The following is an 11,028-nucleotide window of genomic DNA, read 5'->3' as shown; positions in this document are numbered from 1 at the left end:
ACCGACCCATTCTGCGATTACTGCTTCTAAACTGACACTGCAGTATTCCCCGCTTCCTTTTACATTGGCAGGTCCACCTTTCGGGACATCTAGGTTTCATTTCCGCATTATGTAGGGGTGTTGAGGTCCCTGTGATCGGATGGCGCACTTGCGATCGAGGTACTGTAACACGTTTGCCGAAGGGATCCTCTGTGTGGTTGGAACCAAGAGAATGCGTGCCTACTAGACAATGACACTCTGGCACTCCAGATGTTCAGGACAGATACTGAGCCTCCAAACAGATCAAGTGGGCAGCTAGGGTGCAGGTCTGGAGACATTGCCAATGAGGAAGTGCCAGTCCACGACATCTGACAATCTTCACTCTTCAACAAGACGTGAAAGTGTGCAAGTAACAACAAATTAAAAATTAGTGAAGATTACAGAGAAATGCTTTTAGAAAAGGAAATTTTTGGCACGTGCGTGTTTCGTGAAAAATAATTGCGCGTCTCCACAGGAACAAGCGTTCTATCTAAATAATTGATTGATCAGATTAAGAATTCTAGATCACGATTCAGGGAAGTCATACTACAACGGTGGGACACTTCGCTACTGTGCCTGACGTTAAGCACGTCAACATGTGGCGGAGCGTCGCTCGTCAGTTGACTTCGAGACAAGCGATGACAGTCAGCGTCACTGCTGCACGTGTCGAAGGTCACATTCATTACAGTCCGCTGACTCACTTGCACAGCCACGCAACTACGATACACAGCCTGTTTAATAAAATACACTAACACACCAAAGTAGCACTCTTCCTCACAATGTTTTCCAGTATTGTTTCAGAGAAGTAACTAACCCCGAGGCATGTTATCCAGAGACAATTATTAACAGAATTGAAATCTTATTTTTTAAATATTGACCTGTGATGGAAATACCATGATTCTGAGTAAATTTTGCAAAGGTAAGTGGAATCAAGCTGTTCATAATCCAAATGAAAATACTTTTTTGGAAAACGAAACAAATTGTAATGTGCCTTAGTCACATACCTGGAGTAAGTGCACTTAACTACTTTATTTCATATTGGTTGCAAATGCTATATTCAAGTGCAAATACACACACACACACACACACATATATATATATATATATATATATATATATATATATATATATATATATATATATATATATATACCAGGTGATCAAAAAGTCAGTACAAATTTGAAAACTGAATAAATCACGGAATAATGTAGTTAGAGAGGTACAAATTGACACACATGCTTGGAATGACATGGGGTTTTATTGGAACCAAAAAAGTTCGAACGTTCCAAAAATGTCCGATAGATGGCGCTTCATCTGATCAGAATAGCAATAATTAGCATAACAAAGCAAGACAAGTAAGACAAAATAAAGATGATGTTCTTTACAGGAAATCCTTAATATGTCCACCATCATTCCTCAACAATAGCTGTAGTCGAGGATTAATGTTGTGAACAGCACTGTAAAGCATGTCCGGAGTTATGGTGAGGCATTGGCGTCGGATGTTGTCTTTCAGCATCCCTAGAGATGTCGGTCGATCACGATACCCTTGCGACTTCAGGTAACCCGAAAGCCAATAATCGCACGGACTGAGGTCTGGGGACCTGGGAGGCCAAGCATGACGAAAGTGGCGGCTGAGTACACGATCATCACCAAACGACGCGCGCAAGAGATCGTTCACGCGTCTAGCAATATGGGGTGTTTTTTTCGTTCTAATAAAACCCCATGTCATTCCAAGCATGTGTGTCAATTTTTACCTCTCTATCTACATTATTCCGTGGTTTATTTTCAAATTTATACTGACTTTTTGGTCACCCGATATATATATATATAGGGTGAGTCAGGAGGAGAGGTACGTGTTTTGACGGGTGATAGCATTACTGATTCTGAACAAAAAACTTGATGTGGACATATGCCCTGTTCCGAATGGTTTCCGAGATAGAATACCTTTAATGTACATTTCTATTTATTTTCTTGCAGTATTCATCATCATTGTTTACAACATATCACAGTAATATAGAGGAAGATGAGACGAACCCTTCGATACAGGGCGCTTGTGTTATATCAAGCCAGAAAACTACCTCAAACTGACCTATAAAAAGTACCTAAGCTACAGCGAACGCGCGTAGCGCGAGATTTTCAGTATTTCCACGATCTCGCCGCGCAAACTGTTAGTCCTAGACAAAAAATAAATAGGACCTTTTTTGTAGCAAATTTAATTTAGTTTAATTATGTGCTGAGTCACGTTTCCGTTGGACTGTGCGGTTTTCGAGTTATTAAAGAAAAACGTACAAAATTGATAGTAAACGTGTTCTGTCTCGGAAACCATTCGCAGTAGGGCATATGTCCACATGAAGTTTTTTGTCCAGAATCACTAATACTATCGCGTCTCAAAGCATGTACATCTCCTCCTGACTCACCCGACTGAAGGTTGAATGGCACAACGAAGAATCCATTAACACTTGTAAGTAGGCTGTTTAGGTTCTTATATTGGTAACGCCACGTAGCGCTCTGTATGAAAATCACTGGCTGTGCTGTGTGCAGTCTGTGGCTAGTTTGCATTGTTGTCTGCCAGTGTAGTGTTGGGCAGCTGGATGTTAACAGCGCGTAGCGTTGCGCAGTTGGAGGTGAGCCGCCAGCAGTGGTGGATGTAGGGAGAGAGATGGCGGAGTTTTGAAATTTGTAAGACTGGATGTCATGAACTGCTATATAGATTATGACTTTCGAACACTATTAAGGTTAATACATTGTTTGTTCTCTATCAAAATCTTTCATTTGCGAACTATGCCTATCAGTAGTTAGTGCCTTCAGTAGTTAGAATCTTTTATTCAGCTGGCAGTATTGGCGCTCGCCGTATTGCAGTAGTTCGAGTAACCAAGATTTTTGTGAGGTAAGTGATTCATGAAAGGTATAGGTTATTGTTAGTCAGGGCCATTCTTTTGTAGGGATTATTGAAAGTCAGATTGCGTTGCGCTAAAAATATTGTGTGTCAGTTAAAGCACAGTCTTGTATAATTTTTCGAAAGAGGACATTTCATAGGTCGACCCTTAGCCGAGGATACCTCACTGGAATCTTCTGATTTTTTCTTGTAGTTTGTGTAATTAGTGTAGATTTTGTTTATTGCTAGCGCATAATTGTAGAGAGAATCTCCTTTGTAGTTGCAGTCTTTCATTGCTGTACAGTAAAACAGGTGTGGCACGCATGTAAATTTGCACCAAGTATTTCGCAGCTTGCAATTAACTAGATATTATTTTCAGCGCTATGTTAATGTGTTCTCTTATTTTCTGTGTTATCGTGTGAAATATTGTGACAATAATGGCGTGTGAAAAACGTAACACCAGGCTCCAAAGTAAACAGAGAAATAATAGTGACGAGGAGCGTAGCTTACCAGCACCACTGTGTAATGAATTAACAGACATTCAAAGTAGTAATTTGGTAACTGTGCATAGGGAAATGGAGCGGGCGTCAAATAATGGTGTAGACAGTGAAACAGGTAGTGAACAGGGAAGCATTATCGATCGATCGGTCGGCAACAACTCGCCTCAGGAATCGGAAATGACAGAACACAATATTGCAAATACTGTAGACTCAGCTTTGGGTTCTCACCGTTTTTTCAAATGAGTCAAGACACATTTTCCGCTTGTCAAAATGTGAATGTTGCCGGTGCAAATTCACTACCGAAAAGCACTCAGGAACATGTTTCAGACACCAGTGCATTGTTATTACAATTAATGCAACAAATGGGGCAAAAGCTTTAAAAGTTAGACACAATGTAACAAAATCAGAGACAAACACAGCAAAAGCTTCAAAAGTTAGACACAATGGAACTAAATCTTCAAAAGTTAGACACAATGGAACAACACCAGAGACAAACACAGCAACAGTTAGATGCAATGGAACAAAATATTCACACCACGCTTGAACAAACACGTGAAGATTTAACTACTGAGTTACATAAAATAGAATCGAAATGTCAAAAAGTCTGTAACGACGTAAAAACACGAATTTGTGAGCATTTTCAACCTATTTTTTCGCGGCATGATAATGCATTACAGAATCACGAAGCAGCCATAAAAAAACTGCAAATTATTGTTCATGAAAATCATGAGACCTTGCAAGCTAAAATTGACTTAGTTGCATCTACCCATTCGGTTACGCAACTTGCAAAAACTCAGGAAAACTTAAAGGACACAGTAGAAAGACACATGGAGGAAATTAGTTCATTATCAGAGAAAGTAGTTGAAGTTTCGGATCAGCTAAATAATTTATCTACGAAGGTAGATGATAATCTGAATGACACAAAACAGGTAGTCTTTAATGACACAGAAGAGTGCGAACAAATTAGGAAATTCAAACAAAATCAGAATCAATTTAATACGCAACACCAAAGAGAAATCCGGGAAGTACAAGATCAGCTGACACAAGTAATACAAAAATTACGTATTTCAGAGGACACTCGCGCTCCAACACGGGAAGAGGAACTTAGAAATACGGAACAACCACAAAATAATAACACAGGACACTTCGGAAATTATGAAAGAAATTGGCAAGGCACACCGAATTTTGAGATGGAACCGCCGAAACGACGTAACGATGACCGACATGTGACTCGCCAACATGATGATTTTGACTATAAGCTGTTCATTACTACACGTAAGTTCAAAACATTTAAGAATTCTGGCAGCGACATTAATCCACAAGCATGGCTCCATCAATTCTCTCAGTGTTTTCCTCCCAACTGGTCATTAGAGCACAGATTAGAATTTATGTGTGGCTACTTAGAGAATAAACCAGCTGTAAGAATGCGATCGGTTATTCACAATTGTCACAGTGAAGGAGAATTTTACCATGCCTTCCTCTCAGCATATTGGTCTCAAGCTACACAAGACCGAGTAAAACACAGCATCATAATGATGAAACATTTCGAACAATCTGAATTTTCCAGTCTTGTGAAATATTTTGAAGACATGTTGCACAAGAATCAGTACCTGTCAAACCCATACAGCCCCTCAGAACTCACCCGCATTTGCTTAATCAAATTACCTGAACATTTACGACATATTATTTTGGCAGGGCGTTGCAAAGACGACATTGAAGCTTTTCAGGGACTCTTACAAGAATTAGAAATTGACACAGACAGTCACGGGATGCGAAAACAGGAAAACAATCACTACAGGTCACATCCGTCACAATTCCGTGACGACAGAAACAATAACTGGACACGACAAGTCTATTCTTACAACGCAAATCGTGACCAAAACAGACACCACCCATATGACAATCACTGGCAGAGTAATACTAGTTACAGAGAAAGATCGCATTTCTGTAGTAATGAATATGACAGAGTTACCATAGAAACAGACAATATGGGAACGAAAACAATTATTATCAAGGGAGACAGAATAACTTCAGACGCAACAGTTCAGCGCGCAGTTACGATTCCGGGAGAAATTCTCCACCACATGACCGACAAACAAGAAACTATGTAAACTACCGACAAAACGACAGACCTGAATTCCATCAGAACTGGTGGGATTCAAACAGAGCAGGGCACTCATGACAAGGTGAATTTGTAGAAGTTAGGTCTCCTAATCCCAATAACGACGCACGCTAACAAAGAGATAGCAGACAATGACTCGGACCTCAGGCAGCCACGTGTGCCGGCTGGCTCAGAGAAAAATAACATAGACGCTAACCTTGAGAAAAATGTGAGCCTTCTTTACCGATGTACCTTATACCGCATGATGATTCCATTGAAGCTGGAGCTCTGCATAGTAGGAAGAGTAAAGGTTTACACCACATTTCACATGTAAAACCGTTTATTGAAAGATAATCTGCTTTTTAACTTTGTCTTTGCCATAAAACTGTTCACGTCACATTTCTAGTATGCTTTGTCAGACTTAAGAAACTGTTAACATGCAACAATGTTTGAAGTTAAATATCCAGTCTAGAACATAGGGAAAATTTTTAAACAGAAATTAGGAATGCACTGTTATTGTGAAAAGACGACACAGTGTTGTATTTGTACATTCTTGCTTGTTAGTTGCACGATTACATAACGACTATCAGGCTTACATACTTAGGACATATACTGGTACTGCTAATGAGATTTTAATGCAACATTTTGGTTTACTTAAAAATACATTCTGGATTTAAAGTACTTTCAGTGGGATACCAGATGACATAGTGGTTAGTTTATGTGACAGCTACACGATTTTATCACGATGCTACTAATGAGTGACAATTTACAATGTTGCTTTTGCAGTGTTTCTGTTTTATATCTGCACAGTTTTCTGTTTTATTCTGGAAAGTAAAACATGTTATAGTAGTAACTTTTGTGGTATAGCTACAATGAGACAGCCCTTTTTGCGGCACAACAATACGTTACTGTACAGTACTTTCTTCATCACGCCAATAAGCATTATAACTACGATATCTATACGCAGAGCATTTCACTTTTGTTTATCATGAGGTAAGTACATTGACTTCTGCAGAACTTAGCTTTCGGAGGACGATAACTACGACACTTCCACAGAGATTATGTTGCAACAAGACGCACGGTTTAGCGCTACAGTACACGTATTTGAGTGATTAATTTTATACTTAAAACATTTATTTTTAAAGAATTTTGAATTACAAAGAAAGTTTTCTGTGATACATTTCATTCCATTGCTGTAATCTGTAACACCTGAGGGTATAATTACATTAATCCTCAGGGGGGTACACGCTTACTTTTGTGTATCATGTGTGTGGCAAGCACAAGGAGCCCTAGCTAATATGGTATTTATTTATACAACTTTACACATCGGTACCATATTTCCCTAACACAGAATTACACAGCTATCTGATCATTTAACTGAGAGAGACAAATATTTATTTTACTACATCAGTGACAGATGTTTACACAATTACGCAGTTGGGTAACTTGACACTTATGAAATTGTATTTTGTCTGTACTTTGTGAATTGTTCATATTTTTTCAGAACCATTGTGATACTATGAGAGCTTTGAATGATGTATTTGGTATGGGATGATGATTTTTAAAGTACGTTTGAGGTGGATGATACTTCTGAAATGAGCAGAGAATTCTTTTTAGGTTTTGAAATTATTGCAGAAAGCTATGACGATTTTGAGGTTTGACTGAGGTGTTATGATGTTATTTTTACAACAACGATGTGTATTATGCTGTTGAGGTATGTTTATGATCAATAAGCTGATGCTATATGAGGAATTTGATTATACTATGTATTTATTATGATGAAATATTGAAGTGTCGACGAATATAAATATGTGTAATAAGGTAAGGAGTAATGAGTAGTGGTTAGGGACTCTGACTTGTGAAAAAGGATGTTGGAAACCAAGAATCGTACTTTAAGAGTTATGAAATGTGTGTAAATGCTTGAATGTATCACAATGCCGGCGAAAATTTTTTGGACACTGTTATATTCATAAGATTTTGTTTCTACACATTTGCAACACAAATTCTCGACCCATGAAATTTTGTATATGAGACTGCCACTGTAGTGCAAACTGGTGTTGTAAATATTTCGGTAAGAAAGTTAAGTGACCTTCACGTAACGCGTCATGGGCACGATGCATTACCTGGGCAGCTGCGCGACAGTCGCCTAGAAAAAAGCCATTAGTGTGTGCCTTTCAGAGGCACAGGTAAAAAAAAAGGGAGGCCAATATCCTCGCTATTGACATTCCTTTGTAGTAAGCATCGCAAATACGACATGCTCAAACTTGAAAACATATGATTATACTGTGGAGCTCTTAATTTATGATATTTACTAAAATGCCTAATGAAACGATGAGAAACATTTCATGGCTATTGTCTTGCTAGTTGAGAGAAATGCCATATGGCTTGCTTTATGTATTTATTTACTCATTTTGTTTAATATCTAGTTTCTAGCTGCACTGCAGCATTGGTTAAAATAAAATTTAATAGATGTACTAATATAAATATTTTATGCCTACAGATCCAGTAAATAATTTTATGATCTATTAAAAAAAAACGAAGGAGCATAAAAAGACATTTCCCTTCACAGGAATTGCATACGGAATTTTCTTTTCAACTACTTGGTAATTTTTTTGGTAGAATAAGTTGTGGTGCACCACTTTAATTACGTAGACATTAAGATGTGAATATACATTTCCCTTATCTGCATTGTTGTCTTTAGTGTAATATTTTTTCTGCTTGAGCTATGTCATGTTTAGATATAAGTTATTCCATTTGCTACTGCTGTTTGCCAGGCATAGTGCTACTAAAGTTCACTTTGTATTACTCTGTTAAGCTAGTTTTACTACTGATTTATTTTTCTTGTTGCTGCACATTGGCTCATATTAGTTGTAATGTTGCATTGTTTGGTAATTTAGATTTACTGTAGCTTGCTTTGCAATTTTCCATTTTTTTGTCATTGCTGTTTGTGTTAATTGTTTTGTGCTGCTGCATTGCCTCGTCCCTTAGTTTAGCATCTGAGCTCGGTAGATTTAAGTTAGCTTAAGATGGGGTAGGCTATATGAGAGAACGAGTTGTGATGAATTGGAAGAAATGCATTGAGAAGCTATAAGAAAATGGTTTGGCCAAAAAAGTATTTTGAAAAAGGATATGAACAAAAAAGTAGGGTTTAGGGACAACAGGTTTAGGTAGGATTTTCTTGGAAATAAATGATGAGGTAAGATAATGGAAAATAAATAATGAGGTAAGAAATATGTGAACATATAAATACAGAAAGCATGCTTGGATAGGATTTTTTTGGTGGAAACAAATGTTGAAATAAGAGGAAAGATATACGGTATGAAGTTTTCGGTTGGACTGCAGTACCAAATATCACACTGAAAACAAACACTGTCCTGTATTTTTGTGTTATTATGCTATGTATATTTGGGTTTTTCCTGTCTTAATGTGTTAATCTGATGAGAGTTACATTGTGGAATTTTTCTGATAATATGTTATTTTCTTTGTTAAGATGTTTAGACATTATTAATTCTGTTCTGTTTTAATGCTCATGTGTGAAGTTGATGTTTCAATAATTATTCTGATCTTTTATGTATTTACTTATGTCATAATTGCTGTAACACTGATGTATATGTTTATTTCCATTCTTTTGTAAAGCCCCTTTTACTACAAATGTTATCTGTATTATTATGTTTTTAATGATATATTTTGTATCGTTGTTATTGTATTCTTATGTTATAAAATTGTAATTGATACCAGTTCATCATATTATTAACTTGTAAGTTCCATTTCACTGCACACGTTTCTGTTGGTTATAGTATATGGACAATATGTGAGAAGTAGGGACTGTTAGTGTTTGCACGTGTGTTAATAATTCAGCAAGGGACTGGATAACAGCATTGCTGGTTTTAAGGACAGTTCCAAAAACTTTGTGAGTGCACAAGTGGTGGTTATGGACTTGCTATATTATCCGCAAGACTCTTCAATGGTGATTGTGCACCTGCACAGTCACAACAGATGGCTGCTGGCCATCTCTACAAGGACTACAGTGGGTCTGCATCTTTGATGACCCACCAGTACCATTATTTCTACAAGGACTGGAGTGGGTCTGCACCTCTGGTGGCCCACCAATACCGTAATCTCTACCAGAACTACAGTGGGTCTACTCTGTGATGACCTACCTACCAATATTTTTCAAAACTTCGAATGACTCTGCTGTGGGTTTGCTCTGTGGTTGGCCATTACCTGTCTGCATGTCAAGAGTTGGCACTGTCTTTCCGCTGGAAGGACAACACTACTTCTTCAAGACTGCATGGAAATCCACTACTTCCATGTGCATTTTCTTTTACTGCTCAGACTTTGAGAAAAACACTGCAATTTTACTGTGATGAACGATCAGGACTGTCTTTATGGACTGTGAGAAAATTTTAGCTTTTGACCAACATTGTATCAATAAGTGTGTGCATTTGAATTCTTTGTTATTGTAATTGTGAAAAAATTTTAACAAATATGTATTGGCCAGTGCCCAAAACAATTTGTAAAATTTTTTGTGGGGAGAATGGGGGCTATGTAAGTAGGCTGTTTAGGTTCTTACATTGGTAACGCCACGTAGCGCTCTGTATGAAAATCACTGGCTGTGCTGTGTGCAGTCTGTGGCTAGTTTGCATTGTTGTCTGCCATTGTAGTGTTGGGCAGCTGGATGTTAACAGCGCGTAGCGATGAGCAGTTGGAGGTGAGCCGCCAGCAGTGGTGGATGTGGGGAGAGAGATGGCGGAGTTTTGAAATTTGTAAGACTGGATGTCATGAACTGCTATATAGATTATGACTTTCGAACACTATTAAGGTTAATACATTGTTTGTTCTCTATCAAAATCTTTCATTTGTGAACTATGCCTATCAGTAGTTAGTGCCTTCAGTAGTTAGAATCTTTTATTCAGCTGGCAGTATTGTCGCTCGCCGTATTGCAGTAGTTCGAGTAACCAAGATTTTTGTGAGGTAAGTGATTCATGAAAGGTATAGGTTATTGTTAGTCAGGGCCATTCTTTTGTAGGGATTATTGAAAGTCAGATTGCGTTGCGCTAAAAATATTGTGTGTCAGTTTAAACGCAGTCATGTATAATTTTTCAAAGGGGACGTTTCACACTTCATCAAATCTTACAGTACCATGGAGGGGAGGGGAGGTACTTTATGCCCACCTGTTGAATATACTGCAGTGTAGTCAGCTACTTTATATTTTAAAATTAAAAAAAAAAGATTTATTGTTTTCAATAACTCCTTCTATCAGATTCTATAAATGTTTTAAAAGTGTCAGTTAAACTTAATGCAAAAATCTAAGTCTTAGTAGCAGATGTCACTCTCCTGAAATGAATGTCATGTCATTATTTTCAGGTTTACTTACACATCAGTATATCACTGAACAGTATGTTTTTAATATAAGTCAACACCAAATAAGGAATTTTGTTTTTTTAATTTTTTTATGGTGGGCGTAAATTACCTCACTCTTCCTTGGTAAAGCGTGTTATGGGAAATATGTTGGTATGGATAGGGTAAATATA

The sequence above is a fragment of the Schistocerca piceifrons genome, chromosome 3 (genome assembly GCF_021461385.2).
Source record: "Schistocerca piceifrons isolate TAMUIC-IGC-003096 chromosome 3, iqSchPice1.1, whole genome shotgun sequence".
In the NCBI taxonomy this organism is placed as follows: Eukaryota; Metazoa; Arthropoda; class Insecta; order Orthoptera; family Acrididae; genus Schistocerca; species Schistocerca piceifrons.
This window is presented reverse-complemented; position numbering follows the sequence as displayed.